This window comes from Thalassophryne amazonica, chromosome 9 (genome assembly GCF_902500255.1).
Source record: "Thalassophryne amazonica chromosome 9, fThaAma1.1, whole genome shotgun sequence".
NCBI lineage: Eukaryota > Metazoa > Chordata > Actinopteri > Batrachoidiformes > Batrachoididae > Thalassophryne > Thalassophryne amazonica.
The window spans coordinates 5,883,865-5,907,264 of record NC_047111.1 but is presented as its reverse complement, the minus strand read 5'-3'; the positions used below and the strand labels follow the sequence as shown (position 1 = coordinate 5,907,264).

Sequence of the window (23,400 nt, the reverse complement as noted above, 5' to 3'; positions counted from 1 at the left end):
AACACCCCCCCCCCAAATTCAAGGGAATCATGTAAGACTCAAAAACACATAGACAGTAAACTTGGAAAATATACCGTATAGTAGCTGAAATCAATAATATTTTCTTTTCCCTCAGTTAGCCCTGTGGATCTTCTTTTTTCATCTGCCAATAATCAGCAAAAGAGCGTTCCAGTTCATCTGCTGCCAGCAGGGAACCGGGCCCAGGCAGTTATGTCAGTGTGCGACCCCAGGGGTGGGTTGAACCTCGCATCAAGATCTGCTGCTCAGGTCTCAGCTAATTCTGAAGCTCTGCCCCACGGAAAGTCGCAAAAAGCATCAAAATTAAGCAGACTGACAGCAGGAGATGAAAAATAAAAGCAGTGCATGTGATTATTCCCGAAATGGTGAGCGAGCGAAAAGCCACTCTTCCCTGAGGCATTGAAAGCCTGCCAGGTAAGTGCACGTTCAGTAAGCTCTGCCACATGCAAGCGTGCACACCAGCGCACGTTCTATCTGCTGCCTGTGTTCTCACCCTGACTCACACTCCCACATCTGAAATCGAAATCTAATGAATTGCTTTTGTCTCTCTTGTGCTCTGAACACTACACAGTCAAGCACACCTGCTCCGTGCACACGCTGGGGGAACATCTTCTGCGCTCTTACAGTGTCAGTGAATCAGCATGTGTTGTTTGTGCCTGAGCATGGCCCAACAGTAACACATGATAATTGGCATAATAATTACAGCGCCATCAAACCCTTCATGACTCTCGAAGAGGCTGTTCAGAAAAGTACCACAGGTTTGAGTCACAAACAATTGCTCATATTAAAATGAGGATTTTACACACACTCGGGTGTGACCAAGACTTTTTTTTCTGTCAAAAACGACTATTTATCAACAAGCAGCAACTTGTGCTGAAAAATGAAGCCAACGTGGAAGTACCAAAAAGTTCCTCAAAAGAGTCCCTCCCTGTCTAACACTGCATTAAAATGTTGAATTTTACAGAAGAAATATATGTTTAAAATGGTTTTGCTCTCTCTATAACTAGTTTCCTCATGCATGACAACTGTACCCAGAATTAATTTTTATTTAACTTATTAGTCGAGGCCATTGACCGAGTCCCTGTACATTTAAGCCTAAGGTGAGTGAGACATGCACAAACACAATTAGTCTAAGGTGTCGAACATAACAGATGAGCTTTGCTACACCTAAAAAATAACAACAGAACACAATGATATGAGCACAACATGTAAACATACCTTCATAAAATGAGAAGCTTGACACCTATGACCCACTACTACATCTTCATCACCACCTACAGGTCAACTCTGGTTATTTTTGGGTTCTTCCTCTAAAGAATGAATGTTTTCTGCACTTTGACATTCTTCTGTTTGTTTTAGATTTTGTTGCACAATGAACATTTTTGTTTTAAAGGTTGACAGGAAGCAAAAAGACTGATAAACACCATTTATTACGTTCAGTGTGGCTGTGTTGGGATATACAGTCCGTGCATTCTAAGTGCCCATCCCAAGCCTGGGTACATGAGTGGGGTAGAAGCAGGAAGGACATACTGCATAAATTTTGTAATTTGCTGTTGGGTCATTCTAAAGGTAGGGTTATATATAGACCCCGCTCAGATTGGGGTAAACAACCCACCTTGAGTTGGATTCAATCTGGATTGCTTTCCAGTCAGGTAGCATTCAGACTTGTTTTAAAAATCTGGCTCATCCTACGCACATCCAGCTCAAGCCAAGTTTCTCCACTTCTTGCAATGTGATCCTTCACCTTTCTGTACTTGAGATTCTTTATTCTGCCACGGCACTGGAGTGCCATCTTCTAGTATCCATGTGCTGGTAGTGCGGCAGCAATGTCCTCAAATATGTTCTGAATCAATACATTCTGCCCAACTTGTCTTGCATTTCCTGGTTTCTGGATTCTTTTGCAGCCATCACCAACTACTACCTAAGACAAAGAAGATACTACACACACATACAGTAGTGTTCAGAATAATAGTAGTGCTATGTGACTAAAAAGATTAATCCAGGTTTTGAGTATAGTTCTTATTGTTACATGGGAAACAAGGTACCAGTAGATTCAGTAGATTCTCACAAATCCATCAAGACCAAGCATTCATGATATGCACACTCTTAAGGCTATGAAATTTGGCTAATAGTAAAAAAAAGTAGAAAAGGGGGTGTTCACAATAATAGTAGCATCTGCTGTTGATGTTACAAACTCAAAACTATTATGTGCAATCTGCTTTTTTTTTTAGCAATCCTGTAAATCACTAAACTAGTATTTAGTTGTATAACCACAGTTTTTCATGATTTCTTCATATCTGCGAAGCATGGAACCAATCAACTTGTGGCACCTTTCAGCTGTTATTCCACTCCATGGTTCATTAACAACATTCAACAATTCATTCACATTTCTTGGTTTTGCTTCAAAAACAGCTTTTTTAATGTCACCCCACAAGTTCTCAATTGGATTTAGGTCCGGGGATTGGGCAGGCCACTCCAAAACATTAATTTTGTTGGTTTGGAACCAACACTCGTTTACTAGTGTGCTTGGGGTCATTGTCTTGTTGAAACACCCATTTCAAGGGCATGTCCTCTTCAGCATAAGGCAACATGACCTCTTCAAGTATTTTGACATATCCAAACTGATCCATGATACCTGGTATGCGATATATAGGCCCAACACCATAGTAGGAGAAACATGCCCATATCATGATGCTTGCACCACCATGCTTCACTGTCTTCACTGTGAACTGTGGCTTGAATTCACAGTTTGGGGGTCGTCTCACAAACTGTCTGTGGCCCTTGGACCCAAAAAGAACAATTTTACTCTCATCAGTCCACAAAATATTCGTCCATTTCTCTTTAGGCCAGTTGATGTGTTCTTTGGCAAATTGTAACCTTTTCTGCACGTCTTTTATTTAACAGAGGGACTTTGCGGGGGATTCTTGCAAATAAATTAGCTTCACACAGGCGTCTAACTGTCACAGCACTTACAGGTAACTCCAGACTGTCTTTGATCATCCTGGAGCTGATCAATGGGTGAGCCTTTGCCATTCTGGTTATTCTTCTATCCATTCTGATGGTTGTTTTCTGTTTTCTTCCATGCGTCTGTTTTTTTTTTTTTTTGTCCATTTTACAGCATTGGAGATCATTGTAGATGAACAGCCTATAGGTTTTTGCAACTGCGTATAAGTTTTCCCCTCTCCAATCAACTTTTTAATCAAACTACGCTGTTCTTCTGAACAATGTCTTGAACGTCCCATTTTCCTCAGACTTTCAAAGAGAAAAGTATGTTCAACAGGTGCTGGCTTCATCCTTAAATAGGGGACACCTGATTCACACCTGTTTGTTCCACAAAACTGATGAACTCACTGACTGAATGCCACACTACTATTATTGTGAACACCCCCTTTTCTACTTTTTTTTTTTTTTTACTAATTGCCCAATTTCATAGCCTTAAGAGTGTGCATATCATGAATGCTTGGTCCTGTTGGATTTGTGAGAATCTACTGAATCTACTGGTACCTTGTTTCCCATGTAACAATAAGAAATATGCTCAAAACCTGGATTAATCTTTTCAGTCACATAGCACTACTATTATTTTGAACACTACTGTATTCCATGGACATATATACAGTCACATGCCCTTCATAGATAAAAGGGCATGTGACTGTATATACTCGTATGTCCATGGAACATAACGACAATAAAGACTGGTGTCTTTATTGTCGTTATTGCATCTTTTAAGTGACGCAACATTTTACAGCCCATTAAAACGGTTTAGTCCCACTGACATCACCATGACAACAGCTTATAGATGGCGCAGTGTGCTCAGTACACACTTTCAACACAATTCTGCTCTAACACAAACATACACGCTTGCATAAATACACACTTACAATACACTGCCTGGACACACAGGGCCGCTCCATCAGCCTCGGGCCTGAGCTATACATTTCAAAGCCTCGGGTTAAAGATAAACACAACACTTCCCTGTCATAACAAGTCACTGGTTTAGTAACCCTGGAGTTTGTTAGTATTGCAGTGATCCTTCTCTATGGACACGGGGGCCACACGTCCTCCAGGCTTCACCAGTCTGATCTCTGGCCTCCAAGACCAACAATCTCACTCTCTCAGGTTCCACAACATCACTCATACAGTGAAAACAAAAAACTAAAAAAAACACACTTTTTCAGTCATTTATGGTTGGATCCTTCAGGGTCTGTTATGTGGAAAAAGATTTGCATTTCCAAAGATATTTCACATTTAAAGTGCATATCATTAGTAAATAAAGTGCCAAATGAGCTGACAATTCCAAATAAATAAATAATTATAAAAATATTGATGTATTGCATTTTATTGTTGGTGCCATATGCCCAGAGAAATTAAGTTATAAACACGGGGAAACAAGAGCAATCTGAGATTTCTGACCTCCATCAAGGGGTCTATGGTTGTATGCAAAACTTTGGGCACCGCTGATAATTTTCATGATTTTCCTTTATAAATCATTGGTTGTCTGGATGAGAAATTTCAATTACATTTATCATATAGCAGATGAACACACTGATCTTTGAGAAGTGAAATGAAGTTTCTAGTATTTACAGAAAGTGTGCAATAATTATTGAAACAAAATTAGGCAGGTGCATAAAATTAGGCACCCTTGTCATTTTATTGATTTGAATACAACCCCGATTCCAATGAAGTTGGGACATTGTGTAAAATGTAAATAAAAACAGAATACAATGATTTGCAAATCTTCTTCAACCTATATTCAATTGAATACACCACAAAGACAAGATATTTAATGTTCAAAGTGATAAACTTTATTGTTTTTGTGCAAATGTTTGCTGATTTTGAAATTGATGCCTGCAACACATTTCAAAAAAGCTGGGACAGTGGTATGTTTACCACTGTGTTACACCTTTCCTTCTAACAACACTCAATAAGCATATGGGAACTGACAGTAATTGTGAGTGTAATGAATGGGTATAAAAGGAGCATCCCCAAAAGGCTCAGCCATTCACAAACAAAGATGGGGTGAGGATCACCACTTTGTGAACAACTGCGTGAAAAAATAGTCAGTTTAAGAGAACAGTTTAAGAAAAATGTTTCTCAACGTTCAATTGCAGGGAATTTAGGGATTCCATCATCTACAGTCCATAATATAATCAGAAGATTCTGAGAATCTGGAGAACTTTCTACACGTAAGCGGCAAAGCCAAAAACCAACAGTGAATGCCCGTGACCTTTGATCAGAGTGCAGTTTCAATGTAGCATTAAAAACTGACATCATTTGTCAAGTTTATCACTTTGAACATTAAATATCTTGTCTTTGTGGTGTATTCAATTGAATGTAGGATTTGCTAATCATTGTATTCTGTTTTTATTTACATTTTACACAACGTCCCAACTTCACTGGAATTGGGGTTGTACATTTAGCACTATCGGAACAAAATTGGTTTGGTAAGTCACTGACCCTTGACCTCCTCACATAGGTGAATCCAATCATGACAAAAGGCTTATTTAAGGCGGCCATTTGCAAATGATTCCCCTCTTTGCATCTCTTCTTATGCGTGGAAACATGGGAGCCTCTAAACAACTCTCAAATAACCTGAACAAAAAGATTGTTCAACATCATGGTTTAGGAGAAGGATACAAAAAGCTATCTCAGAGATTTCAGCTGTCAGTTTCCACTGTGAGGAACATAGTGAGGAAATGGAAGACTGCAGGCAGAGTAGTAGTTAAGGCCCGAAGTGACAGGCCAAGAAAATCTCAGATAAGCTGAAGTAAAGAATGGTGAGAATAGTTATAGTCAAGCCACAGACCTGCTCCAAAGACCTACAACATGATCTTGCTGCAGATAGTGTCTCTGTGTATCATTCAACTATACAGCGCACTTTGCACAAAGAAATGTTGTATGATGATGTAATGCAGAGAAAGCCTTTTCCACGTACACACCATAAACAGAGTAGCTTGAGGTATGCTAAAGTACATTTGGACAAGCCAGCTTAATTTTGGAATAAGGTGTTGTGGACTGATGAAACTAAAATTGAGTTATTTGGACATAACAAGGGATGGTATGCATGGCTGAAAAAGAACACAGCGTTCCAAGAAAAACACTTCCTACCTACAGTAAAATTTGGAGGTGGTTCCATCATGTTGTGTGGCTGTGTGGCCAGTGCAGGTACTGGGAATATTGTTAAAGTTGAGAGTCACATGAATTCCAGTCAATATCAGCAGATTCTTGAGAACAATGTTCATGAATCAATGACAAAAGTTGAAGTTGCGCCAGGTCTGGATCTTTCAACAAGACAATGACCCTAAACACTGCTAAAATTCTACTAAGGCATTCATGGAGAGGAACAAGCACAACGTTGTGGAATGGCCATCTCAGTCCCCAGACCTGAATATTATTGAAAATCTGTGGTCTGATTGTAAGCGGGCTGTCCATGCTCAGAAACCAACAAACCTGAGAAGTTTTGTAAAGAAGAATGGTCCAAATTACCTTCAACCAGAATCCAGACTCTCATTGGAAGCTATAGGAAGTGTTTAGAGGCTGTTATTTCTGCAAAAGGAGAATCTACTAAAGATTGATGCATTTTCTTCTGTCGGGTGCCCAAATTTATGCACCTGCCTGATTTTGTTTAAAGAATTATTGCACACTTTCTGTAAATCCTATAAACTTAATTGCACTTCACAAAAATCACTGTTTGTCTGCTATATGATATATTTAACAGAAATTTCTGATCCAAACAACCAATGATTTATAAAAGAAAATCAAGGAAATTATCAGGGGTGCCCAAACTTTTACATACAACTGTATCTGTGGTGAAAATTTTGCCTAAATCTTTGAAGTAGTTTTGACGCAATCCTTAAAAATAATAAAGTGAAATCATGAGCCAGAATCCCGATCTAGATCACCTCCAAAATTCAGTGCCCCAATATCTATCTGTGGTACAAATTTGGTGAGAATATGTGAAGTAGTTTTGACATAACCACTCAAAGCCTACATAAAGTGAAATCTTCAACCAGAATCCAGATCAATCAATCAATCAACTTTTTTATGTAGCGCCAAATCACAACAAACAGTTGCCCCAAGGCACTTTATATTGTAAGGCAAGGCCATACAATAATTATGTAAAACCCCAACGGTCAAAACGACCCCCTGTGAGCAAGCACTTGGCTACAGTGGGAAGGAAAAACTCCCTTTTAACAGGAAGAAACCTCCAGCAGAACCAGGCTCAGGGAGGGGCAGTCTTCTGCTGGGACTGGTTGGGGCTGAGGGAGAGAACCAGGAAAAAGACATGCTGTGGAGGGGAGCAGAGATCGATCACTAATGATTAAATGCAGAGTGGTGCATACAGAGCAAAAAGAGAAAGAAACAGTGCATCATGGGAACCCCCCAGCAGTCTATGTCTATAGCAGCATAACTAAGGGATGGTTCAGGGTCACCTGATCCAGCCCTAACTATAAGCTTTAGCAAAAAGGAAAGTTTTAAGCCTAATCTTAAAAGTAGAGAGGGTGTGTCTCCCTGATCTGAATTGGGAGCTGGTTCCACAGGAGAGGAGCCTGAAAGCTGAAGGCTCTGCCTCCCATTCTACTCTTACAAACCCTAGGAACTACAAGTAAGCCTGCAGTCTGAGAGCGAAGCGCTCTATTGGGGTGATATGGTACTACGAGGTCCCTAAGATAAGATGGGACCTGATTATTCAAAACCTTATAAGTAAGAAGAAGAATTTTAAATTCTATTCTAGAATTAACAGGAAGCCAATGAAGAGAGGCCAATATGGGTGAGATATGCTCTCTCCTTCTAGTCCCCGTCAGTACTCTAGCTGCAGCATTTTGAATTAACTGAAGGCTTTTTAGGGAACTTTTAGGACAACCTGATAATAATGAATTACAATAGTCCAGCCTAGAGGAAATAAATGCATGAATTAGTTTTTCAGCATCACTCTGAGACAAGAACTTTCTGATTTTAGAGATATTGCGTAAATGCAAAAAAAGCAGTCCTACATATTTGTTTAATATGCGCTTTGAATGACATATCCTGATCAAAAATGACTCCAAGATTTCTCACAGTATTACTAGAGGTCAGGGTAATGCCATCCAGAGTAAGGATCTGGTTAGACACCATGTTTCTAAGATTTGTGGGGCCAAGTACAATAACTTCAGTTTTATCTGAGTTTAAAAGCAGGAAATTAGAGGTCATCCATGTCTTTATGTCTGTAAGACAATCCTGCAGTTTAGCTAATTGGTGTGTGTCCTCTGGCTTCATGGATAGATAAAGCTGGGTATCATCTGCGTAACAATGAAAATATAAGCAATACCGTCTAATAATACTGCCTAAGGGAAGCATGTATAAAGTGAATAAAATTGGTCCTAGCACAGAACCTTGTGGAACTCCATAATTAACTTTAGTCTGTGAAGAAGATTCCCCATTTACATGAACAAATTGTAATCTATTACACAAATATGATTCAAACCACCGCAACGCAGTGCCTTTAATACCTATGGCATGCTCTAATCTCTGTAATAAAATTTTATGGTCAACAGTATCAAAAGCAGCACTGAGGTCTAACAGAACAAGCACAGAGATGAGTCCACTGTCCGAGGCCATAAGAAGATCATTTGTAACCTTCACTAATGCTGTTTCTGTACTATGATGAATTCTAAAACCTGACTGAAACTCTTCAAATAGACCATTCCTCTGCAGATGATCAGTTAGCTGTTTTACAACTACCCTTTCAAGAATTTTTGAGAGAAAAGGAAGGTTGGAGATTGGCCTATAATTAGCTAAGATAGCTGGGTCAAGTGATGGCTTTTTAAGTAATGGTTTAATTACTGCCACCTTAAAAGCCTGTGGAACATAGCCAACTAACAAAGATAGATTGACCACATTTAAGATCGAAGCATTAAATAATGGTAGGGCTTCCTTGAGCAGCCTGGTAGGAATGGGGTCTAATAAACATGTTGATGGTTTGGATGAAGTAACTAATGAAAATAACTCAGAACAATCGGAGAGAAAGAGTCTAACCAAATACCGGCATCACTGAAAGCAGCCAAAGATAATGATACGTCTTTGGGATGGTTATGAGTAATTTTTTCTCTAATAGTTAAAATTTTGTTAGCAAAGAAAGTCATGAAGTCATTACTAGTTAAAGTTAATGGAATACTCAGCTCAATAGGGCTCTGACTCTTTGTCAGCCTGGCTACAGTGCTGAAAAGAAACCTGGGGTTGTTCTTATTTTCTTCAATTAGTGATGAGTAGAAAGATGTCCTAGCTTTACGGAGGGCTTTTTTATAGAGCAACAGACTCTTTTTCCAGGCTAAGTGAAGATCTTCTAAATTAGTGTGACGCCATTTCCTCTCCAACTTACGGGTTATCTGCTTTAAGTTACGAGTTTGTGAGTTATACCACGGAGTCAGGCACTTCTGATTTAAAGCTCTCTTTTTCAGAGGAGCTACAGCATCCAAAGTTGTCTTCAATGAGGATGTAAAACTATTGACGAGATACTCTATCTCACTTACAGAGTTTAGGTAGCTACTCTGCACTGTGTTGGTATATGGCATTAGAGAACATAAAGAAGGAATCATATCCTTAAACCTAGTTACAGCGCTTTCTGAAAGACTTCTAGTGTAATGAAACTTATTCCCCACTGTTGGGTAGTCCATCAGAGTAAATGTAAATGTTATTAAGAAATGATCAGACAGAAGGGAGTTTTCAGGGAATACTGTTAAGTCTTCTATTTCCATACCATAAGTCAGAACAAGATCTAAGATATGATTAAAGTGGTGGGTGGACTCATTTACTTTTTTAGCAAAGCCAAGAGTCTAATAATAGATTAAATGCAGTGTTGAGGCTGTCATTCTCAGCATCTGTGTGGATGTTAAAATGGCCCACTATAATTATCTTATCTGAGCTAAGCACTAAGTCAGACAAAAGGTCTGAAAATTCACAGAGAAACTCACAGTAACGACCAGGTGGACGATAGATAATAACAAATAAAACTGTTTTTTGGGACTTCCAATTTGGATGGACAAGACTAAGAGTCAAGCTTTCAAATGAATTAAAGCTCTGTCTGGGTTTTTGATTAATTAATAAGATGGAATGGAAGATTGCTGCTAATCCTCCGCCCCGGCCCGTGTTACGAGCATTCTGACAGTTAGTGTGACTCGGGGGTGTTGACTCATTTAAACTAACATATTCATCCTGCTGTAACCAGGTTTCTGTAAGGCAGAATAAATCAATATGTTGATCAATTATTATATCATTTACCAACAGGGACTTAGAAGAGAGAGACCTAATGTTTAATAGACCACATTTAACTGTTTTAGTCTGTGGTGCAGTTGAAGGTGCTATATTATTTTTTCTTTTTGAATTTTTATGCTTAAATAGATTTTTGCTGGTTATTGGTAGTCTGGGAGCAGGCACCGTCTCTACGGGGATGGGGTAATGAGGGGATGGCAGGGGGAGAGAAGCTGCAGAGAGGTGTGTAAGACTACATAATAACTTTGGAGGTGATCCAGATCACCTCCAAAGTTCAGTGGAGTCTTCCATGGGCTAATATCTATCTGTGGTGAAAATTTTGTCAAAATCTGTGTTTTGACATAATCCTGCTAACAGACAGACAAATAAATAAAAGCAGCCGATTTTATATCTGTGTTTTATGAGGATGGACTAAAATGAGTAGTGTTGCCTACTAGGTGGACAGAGTTTTCAAAGATAATATTCTGAGGAAGAAGGTGCGGGGTTTTTTTATAGTGCATCTCGGACAAACCGCAGGAGTGAAGCCTACCACAGTGTGACAATGGTCTTCAAAACATTGATCTAACCATGGATTTTATCTTTTCCTTTCACGTGGCCAGAAGAAAATTCTTAAAGTGTGGTTCCTCTCTTGAAAGTGTGGAATGGGCCGTGTTTGTGGTTCATGCTACAGCATTGCGTCTTGCCATACTAAGCTAAACTGCTATGTGTGGGATGCCAGAGAGTCTCGCTGAGAAAGCACGGAAATGGACAGAACGTGATGACGAGGGACCTCTTTCAACAGGACAACCGGATGTGGATCAGCTTCAGCGTTTACCTTATTGGCTAATCTGAGCTAAACCAGGAGCTGAGCTAAGATAATGAAATGGTAGATTGCAGCACTGCATCAAGCTTCAAGCAGACCCACAGACATGCTGCAGAAGCAGCGGGTCTGCAATCAACGCAGAGAAATGATAATTTTTCTGATACATACCCTCAAAAACAATGGCCGCTCTGGAGTAATGTGAACTGAAGGACCGATAAGGAAATCCTTAAGCAAAAAGGCTATTGATATCGGTGGATCATTTATCAATTCTTAACAGGAACCAGTTTTTAAAACCCATCCCTAGTCAGACTGATGTCATACATCACTCAGATAAAGTGAGGAATCTTGGAGTGATTTTTGATTTCACATTGTCTTTTGACCTACTCATCAGAGAAAGCACTCTGACTGCTTTCTTCCACCTTCGTAACACAGCGAAGATTTGTCCTATTCTGTTTATGGCTGATGCAGAGACTCTGATCAATGCGTTGGTCTTTTCTAGACTGGATTATTGCAATATCCGATTCTCTGGTTTACAGCAGTCCAGCATTAGGGTCTTCTAATTGGTCCAAAATGATGCTGCCAAAATTTCAATAAGAAGCAGAAAGTTTGACCTGTTTGACCTCTGTGAGGTCTGATTTTAAGGTTCTGTTACAAACTTATAAAACTATTCATGGATTAGCTGTACCTAGCTGACCTAATTACACCCTATGAATCAACCCATGCCATGTGTTCTCAGGACTGCTTTGTGTACCTAAGGTTAAAAAAGTGTGACGTCACATAGCCTTCTCTTATCCTGCGCCCGCCTTGTGGAATGATCTCCCGATGGATATAAAATAGATTCTGTAGAGGCATTCAAGTCCAGACTAAAGACTCATCTATTCTCCATCTCACATGGCTAGCATACTGGCGTAGTATGGAACAATGCTTCCTCTCCTTTTAATTCATATTATTAGCAATGGAAGAGGTCTCAGCCTCATTATATATAAATTCTGGGTCTGTTAGTAAAGTACAGGGCTACCTACCGGCAACCACCTTGGTAATCTCTGTCCTTTCCTGTCGATCTACTGCTGGTGAATTAATGCCTTAGGTGCAGTTATTTCTGGCTGACTGATTCTGCTCTTTTTCTCTCTGTCCGAGGCACTGACGATACCCATGATGGATGCTGGTCCTGCACACCAGGGCGCTGGACTGACTTCGGGATGCCCTGTCTGTTGCACCAATGACTAGAGATCATACGTCTGGGACCTACTGGTGCTGCACATGGATTAGACACCCAAGATGGGCTCTATTTTAGTTTCAATTAAGGACTGTGTTTTTGCTGCTCTTCTGTTTCTTTTTCTATTTCTGTTTTCCATTTCTTCTGTTTGTTAAGAAATTCTTGTACAATCTGTAAAAATCTGGTAACTGTTAGAACGGCTAGGTTACACCTCACTTGTGTGAAGCACCGTGAGGCAGCATTGTTGTTATTTGGCCCTATACAAATAAAGTACACTGAACTGAACCAAAAGAGGTAAAGTTTACAGGTTAAGCCAGGGGTGCCCAAGTTCGGTCCTCGAGATCTAAGCAGATTAAGCAGATGCCATAGTTGTTACATGGAGAATTAAAGTGGTGCAATAACTGAACTGAAGAAACTTTTTGCTGTTCCAGCTTTCTGACTGTTCTTCCAGTCAAGCTCATAAAGTTTAAACCCTAAACACAGTTCAAGGGCTGAAAACAAGTGAACCAATTGGTGACAAAAGCAGCCATAGTATTTTTTTTTATTATTATTATTATTTTGTTTTTGGCGATGACAAAAACTGCACAATGGTGAGTTAATAGCAGACCTTTCAGGAGCCAAAGTGAAGTCTGTTTAATTTAGAACAGCACAGAATCACATCAACGATTTTCATAGCCACATATTTAAAAGAATTCATAGATTTAAATGGATTAAAACAACAGAAGAACATCATCAAAGACAAAGTAGAGTAAGACAATACAAGAGACCAGCGGTATTAAAGTACACAATAAACTAGGCAGAATAAGACATTTAAGAGTGCAATGGCTTTTATGTTTGGCAAAAATTAGTGCAATTAGGTTTTGTTTATCATGGAGGTGGTGAGGATGCTTTGTAAATTTATTGTGTATGGTTGTCATGGTTCAATTTGACAATTAAATTTGCCTTAGCTTTAAAAAAGCCAAGACTATCAGTTCAGGCAACGAATAGGCATTGGTTTAAAGCATTGGTTTAGCACCAGTATCACAACAAAAAAAAAAACAATACCCAATCGTATTCAGAGAGGTCAGAGAGTGAGTTTAATCTTTCAAGGATAACCAAGGTCAAAGGTCATGTGCCCAACAGAAAGGTGTAAAAAATCTTATGTGATAAGACAGATTTGTACGCTTGCCTCTGACATTGCATTCTCTCAAGCCTCATTTCCTGACTGCTTGAAAGTTGTTTGATAACTCTACTGAATCTATTACATGAACGTAGTTTGCATCATAACTTTTCATGAGTTGTGCAGGCAGTGTTTTGATTTAAAACAAAGCCTACATGGGTTTTGTTTCTATGGCAGGTAACAAAAGTACAGTGAGAAAAGACAGCCCTCATCAGTAACAGATTCTGACCAACTGCATTCCTAGAAAGTTCGAGGGCTGGGTTGACTTGCTTGAGCCTTGTGAAGCACAGGAATTTGGCACGACCTATTGATGTGGATGTATTATGACTTAAATGTTTAGACGTTGAATATAACATTGTCAGGCATAGCGTAAGCATGGCTCAAAACGGGTGGACAAATGCGAGTTCTCACCATGGATGGAGTAAGAAAAAGGTTTAATTGTCAAAGCAAACAGGGAGTCGGTACACAGGTGACCCAGCAGTGAAGCAATGGTAACAGACAAATGTAAGGCTGAAGCGTGGTACAACAGACAGACACAGGTCAAAATACACAGCGAGGAGGCAATCAGAGGCAAAGACAAACTTAAGGTCGAGGGCAAAGGAGAGCTTGGAACAAAGGCTGGGGAGTGACATGAAATCAACAATCTGGCAGTGAGCTTCTGCTTCTTCTTCGTGTTTAATGGCGGTTAGCAACCAGCTTATATGGAGCATTACCGCCACCAACTGGATTGCAGTGTTGGTCAGGAGGCTAACAACCCCAAAATAAAATTGCAAAAACAGGCAGTAGACATACCCTGTGCAGTAATCCTGTAGTCTTCAGATATTTGTAAAAGTAATTGAAGCAGATCCCACCAGACTCTAGCTTAAGTAGGTTCTATAAGCTGACATCTACCTGTCTCCCCTGCAGCTGAATGGACAGTAGTTATCTATGTTGTTGGTACTTTGGACACTGTATAAGAACATGCTCCATGGTCTCCTGATTGTCACCACATTCGCAGGTTCAGTCAACATCTGGCAGTGAGCTGTGAGGGCTTAAATAGGGAGCAGACTAATCAAGGTGTGATGAAGTGCAGGTGTGTGGAAGGCTCTGGAAGGGGGCGTGAACGGTGAAGACAAAGGTAAGAGTGCAGTGAGACAAAAGCGAAGCAAACTGGGGCAAGATAACTAAGTGACAGAAAAACAAATGGTGCAAAACGTGACATGCTCGACAACCCATAAGTAACATGAACAAAAGGGAAAAACTAGGAATTAACATGACTAATTTAGAAAGCGGAAAATAAGAAGGTCAAAGATTATAATAGAAACTAGAACAGGACTGATACAGATTAAAGTATAAAAATAAATGTAATAACTAATAAAGAGATGGCAAATCAGACTACAAGCTGAGCAGAAAATAAATGACATAAAACAAAACCAGTGACCAGAGAATACAACACAACATAGATGATAAACAGAGAATGCAATAAATAACTAAAGGAACATAACCAGATAAAAACATTGAAGATAAATAATAACCAAAACCAGTGACTAAAGCATAATACAATGAATGTGAAAAACTAAACTAAACTAAGACTGAATTAACTAAAGGGACCACAAGTGAAAGAATACAAAAGTAATACAACAAGCAATGAGGAAAAACAAACTACAGGCAAGACAGGAACTAAGACAAAACTAAATACATGGCAACCAAGTAAAACAGAGAAAATAAATGAAACAAAACTAATTATAAATAGAGCATGACCAAGAAGACATGATACAAACAAAAACTCAGAAAAGCTCAGAATCTGGAGGCCCATGAGAACCCACCACCAAACAGGAGCCCCTCGTGGGCAAGAGCATGGCAAACATGGCACATTTCAAAGGAAAACCCACTCATATTCATAACCACACTCCACACCACAATCATTAGGGATGTGAACCTTTCAGTAAATCACAATTTGATTCAATTTTGATTCATAGGATCAAGATCAATTTTTGATTCTTAATTAATTTAGTACATAGAGCTACTAATTTCTGCTGCAGTGTGCTACGAAAGGTGGTGTGGCAAATGATGCCATGAAAGCAAAATGTGTCCAAGAGTATGTATTCTGCAGTAATTTTAAAAAGGGAATGTAAACAAAAGCTAATCTATGAACAAAGATTCATTTTCCATGACACTGCAGGGGTGCAGGTCTTTTGAAATGAAACAGATGTTGGATCTAGTTATTCTTTTTGCAGGTTCAAAAATGGCTGGAAATTGGTTGAAGCAGAATAAAATAAAATAATTCAAGATTTGTAATGTTTTAGTCTATTGTAAGAGCCAAAACTGGAGCCAATTTAATTTCAAATATGATGCAAACTTCCTATTTCATTATTTTGTTATATTTCATGTCTTCTGATGTTATATATTAGTCATAACATTGAAAATTTTAAAACCACATTAATATTCTATGGATATCATGTTTCTTGCAGTGTTCAAAAAATGTATATACAATAACTTTAATCTTTCTTTTTCCATTAAACGTCTTTGAATTGGATACAGCTCTTGTCATTAGAGTTTCATGGAGTTAATCTGCAGCACTTTTTTTTTTCTTTTGACTGGTCACACGACCGTCACATGAGCAGGGGTGCTGGCCAAGTGGTTAATGCACTTGGTTTCAGTGCAGACGGTTCCCGGTTCAAATCCCATCCCTGCCTCATTTCTCCATGTAATGTGAAGTTGTGTTGGGAAGGGCATCCGGCGTAAAACTTGTGCCAAATCATCATGCAGATCCACCTTGGATTTGCTGTGGTGACCCCGAGTGCAAACAAGGGAGCAGCTGAAGGGACTTACTTTTAGTTGCACAACCATCACCATTTTGTCAATTTTATGATTATTTAAATTTTGCGCAAATTGCAGCACGTCAAAAATCAGCAGCAGCGCAAAAATAGTGCTTTCTGAAAGATTTTCAAGGAAGAACATTTATGTACATGTGCAATAATTCTGAAAACTGAGATTTGTTGCTGTACATTAGAGCTCTCCTGCATGCTTTCAGCCAGTGTGGTTCACCTTTTGGCCGCAGAACACAATTAAAACATGAATTATACAAACAATCCTGCAGAGAGACACAAAACCCAGTTATCTGCTTTTCTCAACCTGACTTTAGGGCATCAATCACTTTTCTGACAAACCCTTTGAAGTATCCCCATCATGTCATCTGTTCAGAACAAATGACATCCTACAAACTACACATTTCTTTACAGGTAATCTCTAATGACTGTTTTAAAGCACAGCATGTACACTTGGAATAAATTGTGAAACATTCCCATGTCAACAAAGTTTCAAATCTCGAGTGTTGTTTAAGAAAAAAAAACCCCACACAATTAAAAAAGAAGAATATGTCAAATCTCTGGTGTCTCAAACATTATATATATAAACCTGATGATTTTGTAGGTTTACAGAATAAGGCATTACTCCACATAGACAACAAACAGGAATTAATAAGTATATATACTCAACAAAAATATAAACGCAACACTTTTGGTTTTGCTCCCATTTTGTATGAGATGAACTCAAAGATCTAAAACCTTTTCCACATACACAATATCACCATTTCCCTCAAATACTGTTCACAAACCAGTCTAAAACTGTGATAGTGAGCACTTCGCCTTTGCTGAGATAATCCATCCCACCTCACAGGTGTGCCATATCAAGATGCTGATTAGACACCATGATTAGTGCACAGGTGTGCCTTAGACTGCCCACAATAAAAGGCCACTCTGAAAGGTGCAGTTTGTTTTACTGGGGGGGGATACCAGTCAGTATCTGGTGTGACCACCATTTGCCTCATGTAGTGCAACACATCTCCTTCGCATAGAGTTGATCAGGTTGTCAATTGTGGCCTGTGGAATGTTGGTCCACTCCTCTTCAATGGCTGTGTGAAGTTGCAACGATGAACTGGAGTCAGGTCGAGACCCCAATGAGGACGACGGGCATGCAGATGAGCTTCCATGAGACGGTTTCTGACAGTTTGTGCAGAAATTCTTTGGTTATGCAAACCGATTGTTTCAGCAGCTGTCCGAGTGGCTGGTCTCAGACGATCTTGGAGGTGAACATGCTGGATGTGGAGGTCCTGGGCTGGTGTGGTTACACGTGGTCTGCGGTTGTGAGGCTGGTTGGATGTACTGCCAAATTCTCTGAAACGCCTTTGGAGACGGCTTATGGTAGAGAAATGAACATTCAATACACGAGCAACAGCTCTGGTTGACATTCCTGCTGTCAGCATGCCAATTGCACGCTCCCTCAAATCTTGCGACATCTGTGGCATTGTGTTGTGTGATAAAACTGCACCTTTCAGAGTGGCTTTTTATTGTGGGCAGTCTAAGGCACACCTGTGCACTAATCATGGTGTCTAATCAGCATCTTGATATGGCACACCTGTGAGGTGGGATGGATTATCTCAGCAAAGGAGAAGTGCTCACTATCACAGATTTAGACTGGTTTGTGAACAATATTTGAGGGAAATGGTGATATTGTGTATGTGGAAAAAGTTTTATATCTTTGAGTTCATGTCATACAAAATGGGAGCAAAACCAAAAGTGTTGCGTTTATATTTTTGTTGAGTGTATGTCAAGGTAGAAACTGTGATCTGCTAGAAACTGTGATTGTACCAGTAGAGAATGCCATCGGAGTCTCTACCAGCAGAAACTCCATTTTGCCTTTACTTACTTACTCTGAGTACTACTCTGACAACATTTAGATCAGAGTTTCTACCAGTACAAACTGTAACAACAGAGATCAATGATACCTGAAAGAAGTAAACACTGATCAGAAATGGAATAAAATATCACTTGGGAAGTCACAGTCCTATTTTGCTTTATTCAGCAATTAAAACAGTGTTGTAGTTCTGCCTCATCAAACATCGTGTATTTCAAGTATGTGAAATGGAACATCTTCCAAAATTTTGGTTTTCAAACTCAATGTAACTTTAGTTACAATCTCCTCTGAGAACTACTTCTACCATATATATATATGGTAGAATTGCAGTTTCTACCAGTAGCAATTGTGATGTCAAAGTAGTTCTCAGAGGATATATATATATATATATATGAAAGTAATCACAGCACTTCACTTCTCTCATATTTTGTTATGTTACAGCCTTATTCCAAAATGGATGAAATAAATAAAAAAAAAAAATCATCAAAATTCTATGCACAACACCCCATAATGACAATGTGAAAAACCTTTGAGATTTTTGAGCAAATTTATATAAAAAAAAAACAAAACAAAACAAACACGAAACCACGCATACATAAGTATTCACAGCTTTTGCCTTGCACTTGGGCTCAAAATTGAGCTCAGGTGCATCCTGTTTCCACTGATCATCCTTGACATGTTTTTGCAGCTTAATTGGAGTCCACCTGGAATGAATTCGGTTGATTGGACATGATTTGGAAAGACACACACACAAATAAGGTCCCATAACTGACAGTGCATGTCAGAGCACAAACCAAGCATGAAGTCAAAGGAATTGTCAAGTTTGCCAAAGACATCAGAAGGACTATCAGACCAGGAGAAACAAAATTCTCTGGTCTGAACCCTTTGGCATACATGTCAGGCATCATGTTTGGAGGAAACCAGGCACCATCCCTACAGTGAAGAATGGTGGTGGCAGCATCATGCTGTGGGAATGTTTTTCAGCAGCACTGGGAGACTAGTCAGGATTGAGGGAAAGATGAATGCAGGAATTTACAGAGACATCCTGGATGAAAACCTGCTCCAGAGTGCTCCTGAGCTCAGACTGGGGCCACAGTTCATCTTTCAGCAGGACAATGACCCTAAGCACACAGCCAAGATATCAAAGGAGTGGCTTCAGGACAACTCTGTGAATGTTCTTGAGTGGCCCAGCCAGTCTGAACTGAAGATGAGGTGGTGAAAGCCATCAAGCATCTGTCCAGCAGTAAGGCACCTGATGCTGACTCGCTCCCTGCTGAGATCTTCACCTCTGGTGGCCTGCGCATGACCGAGCACCTCATGGAGCTGTTCCAGTCCATATGGCACCAAGAAAATCTCCCTCAGGAATACAAAGACACCTCGATTATCCACCTATAGAAGCAAAAAGGAAACAGGAAAATATGCAACACTACTGTGACATCTCACTGCTCTCCATTGATATGAAACTGTTCACAAGAATCACGCTTAACCACCTCAATGCACATCTTGAGCAAGACCTGCTACCAGAGAGCCAGTGTGGTTTCAGGACTGGACGTAGCACCGTGGACATGATCTTCACTGCGCAGCAACTACAAGAGAAGTGTCAGGAGCAGAATGTCGGTCTCTACACTACCTTCATTGATCTGATGAAAGCATTCAGCGCTGTCTGCCGCAGGGTTTTGAGAAGATCATGGTCAAGTACGGATGCCCTGCCAAGTTCATCTCACTGGTCCAACAGTTCCATGATGGCATGTATGTGAGGGTCCAGGATGGAGAGTACTCCCAGCCCTTCTCTGTGTCTAATGGTGTAAAGCAAGGCTGTGTGCTGGCCCCTACCATGTTCAGCATGATGTTCTCTGCCATGCTGAATGACACCTTCCGGGATGAGACATCAGTATTGGCTTCAGGTACCGGACTGACAGGAAGCTCTTCAACCTGCAGACGTTGCAAGCCAAAACCAAAGTACAGCAAGACACCACCTGTGACTTTCTCTTGCAGATGATTGTGCATTAAATGCCAGTACACAGTCTGATATGCAGGAAAGCATGGACCTGTTCTCCAAGGTGTGCTTACAAAATCCACGAACAACACAGAGTTCTTGCCACCAGGAGTCCCCTACACAGAGACCGTCATAATGGTCAAGGGACAGAGACTTGTTGTGGCAGACAAGCTTGTCTACCTGGGAAGCACACTCTGCCAACATTGACAAGGAGGCCTACAGGTTTGGCAGAGCCAGTGCAGCCTTTGAGCAGACTCTGAGACTGGGTATGGGAGCAACGCGGACAAAGCCTGCAGACCAAGTTGAAACTGTATCATGCCATGGTGCTCCCATCTCAACTGTTCGCCAGTGAAACATGGACATTCTACAGTCGCCACAGCAGACAGCCTTCCACATTAGATGCCTGAGAATGCGGTTACGCATCAAGTGGCAGGACAAAGTTCTGGACACAGAGGTACTCAAGCGATCCCAGATGAAGAGCATTCATGCCACACTCATGCGGTCCCAGCTGTGATGGGCCGGCCAGGTACTCCACATGGATGACAGCCATCTCCCAAAGCGTCTCTTCTATGGGGAGCTCACGGAAGCATTTTCATAGAGGTCAGAAGACACGCGTCAAGGATACCCTCAAGGCTACCCTGAAGCACTGTAACATCCCCCTGCCTCCAGGGAAGAAGCTGTGCCTGGTGCACCTCAGTCAGAACAGACGTGTCAGAGTTTGAAGTGCAACATATCCAAGAATTGCAACAGAAGCGCCGATGCTGGAAGGACCGGTCAAGCTCCTCCTCTGCACAAAACTACACATTTCAGAGTGGCCTTTTGTTGTGGCCAGCCCAATCATGCTGTCTAATCAGCTTCTTGATATGCCACACCTGTGAGGTGGGATGGATTATATCGGCAAAGGAGCAGTGCTCACTAACACAGATTTAGACAGATTTGTGAACAATATTTGAGAGAAATGGGTCTTTTGTGTATATAGAAAATCTTTTAGTCCTTTGAGTTCCGTTCATGAAAAATGGGAGCAAAAACAAAATTGTTGCGTTTCTATTTTTGTTCAGTGTATCCTGTCATTTCTCTTGCCTACCTTATACATGTGGAAATAATTCAGCTAGGTGTCATATGTTAATCAAAATTGTGATGAAAGGTTTGGGTGGGAGCCCCAGAAGATTTTCAGATGTCAATGTGGGCCCTGTCATTCTGAAATTTGGAAATAGCTTGTCTGTGTTACTAAAGACATCAGTGTATTAAAGGGGTTAACATACTTCCAGTGTTAGAAAAACCTGATTATTTTGTAGGTAAGAGATAATTCACTCCAAAAGAATTCTGTTTTAAATATAAACAGCTGACACTGTATTTATATTTACGATAAGAACCACCTTTGAAGATTTAGAAACTGTGGATCATTTCTGCGGCCTCTTTTTGAAGAAAAATAGTTTTTAATCATGCTGAAGCTCTTTGCCCAGTGCTTCATACTGCACACATGAAGCTGCAAAGCTGGATGAAATCACGCGTTACGATAGATGTTTTTGCTGTCCTCTTGTCATCAGTTGCTATTTTTTTTTTAAGTGAAGATCTCTAATTTAATCCAGTTGTGGCATATTCGTCCACAGATGTCACTGACTGACTCTGAGTCTCCGAGTCATGAATCCAATCCACCCCACAAAGAATCCCATAATCACCTGTGGCCGACGCTGGAGAAAAGCAGTCAGAAAGGCGAAGAGCAAGTAAACACAACAACTAAATAAAGGACTTTTCCATGTTATTTTTACTTTTTGCAAATGTTTATGTGGGCACATTAGCCAAGCACGCACGCAGCGCATCCTTAGCAACACGCCAGTAAATACTTGCAAACACATCAACAGAGAATCTCTTTAATGTGGCCGCCACTGGATTGCAACACATTGGCAGCATAATTTTCTTTTTCACCGCTGCGTTTCACTTTGGTGTTGAGGCAGGCGCTGAAGCGGTGTGATTTATGGTCATGGATTTGGCTGAGAGCTTCTCAAATTGACTCGGGGCAGATGCTTTCTATGTGACATCGCCAAAACAAAAAGTGGCGTGTGAGCGCCTGGATGGCCACCTGAAGAGAAGGAAGCGTTGAAGGAGACTTCCTCTCTGGTCACGATGTGTGTGACCTGCTGATGGGCTCCATTACGTGCTGCTGTTCCGGGTCCAGCTGGATCACCATCTCGTTTTAATCGCCAAGTGGCGTTGTGTGTATGGTGGTATGTAGGGCCTATCTGGGTAGGGGGTGGTGTGTGTGTGTGGTGGGGGAGTCAACGTCGCTGAGGTGTGGGCACGCAGCCAGGAGCACGGAGCTTTTCATGGAATGCTGTGGAAAAAACGAGACTGAGGAATGCAGACTCCACTGAGCAGTGTAAACAGGCTGGGCCCAGAGAATGCCGACTCGCCGCTTTGAAGCCACTCCATCCTCCTATCAAACACACACAACTTGTTTTTGTCACTTTGCAGGACTCTGCTTTGGCTTACAGTCAATGACTGTAGACTAATTCCAACCTTCACCAAACCAGCAACATGCCCAAACTCAACCCCAATCAAAAGCAGTCAGCCCTTCAAATGAAACCCTTTGTGGATCAACTTTTTGTCCCCAAATGGAATGCAAGATGCAGTGAAAACACCTCCAATTTTGGCTTTGAATGATCCTGCCCACACACACACACTTTCTTTGGTGTCAAAAATGAAGTCATTTTGTTCTTTGCAAGTTGTTTATCTGCCTGAATGAATCTTGGAAACCTACTAACTTTTCCTTTCAGTACCAGATCAGTCTTAGTTTAATTATTCAAATATTAAGCAAACTGAAGTCCCTCCAGCATGCTCTGGGTCTTCCTCAAGGCCTACTCCCTGTTGGGCATGCCTAGAAGACCTCTCTAGGGAGACAACCATGGGAGATACTCAACAGATGCTAGAGAAGTTTGACCTTTTGAATGGTAGCGGTGTAGCCATGTTTCAGTTTTCTATTTGCCACCTCATTATCTTACAAATCAATGTTTTGCTGTACTGCTTTGAAGCAAGCCTATTTCCCATATTTTCTAAAGTGTTGCACTGAAGTATTAGTCGAATCTGCTCAAAATGCATCGTGAAGAGTTGAAAAAGCAAACCAACATGTTGCTAAAAGTCACACAAATCTATAAGTCACATTTATCTTTTAAAGGTGGTGCCACTGTTTCATGCAACACAAATCAAAGGACATTGTTTATTCATAATGCAAATACCGCATTAGCGAGTGGAAGCTAATGGGCTAATTAATGTTAATGTATGAGGCACACAGA

The 23,400-nt window shown here is 40.5% G+C and overlaps 1 protein-coding gene across 1 annotated transcript in view; it reads right to left on the bottom strand.

Moving 5' to 3' along the window:
• LOC117516684 (E3 ubiquitin-protein ligase RNF43) overlaps positions 1-23,400 on the bottom strand; it is a 368,264-nt gene that overhangs the window by 128,320 nt on the left and 216,544 nt on the right. The window lies entirely within an intron of this gene.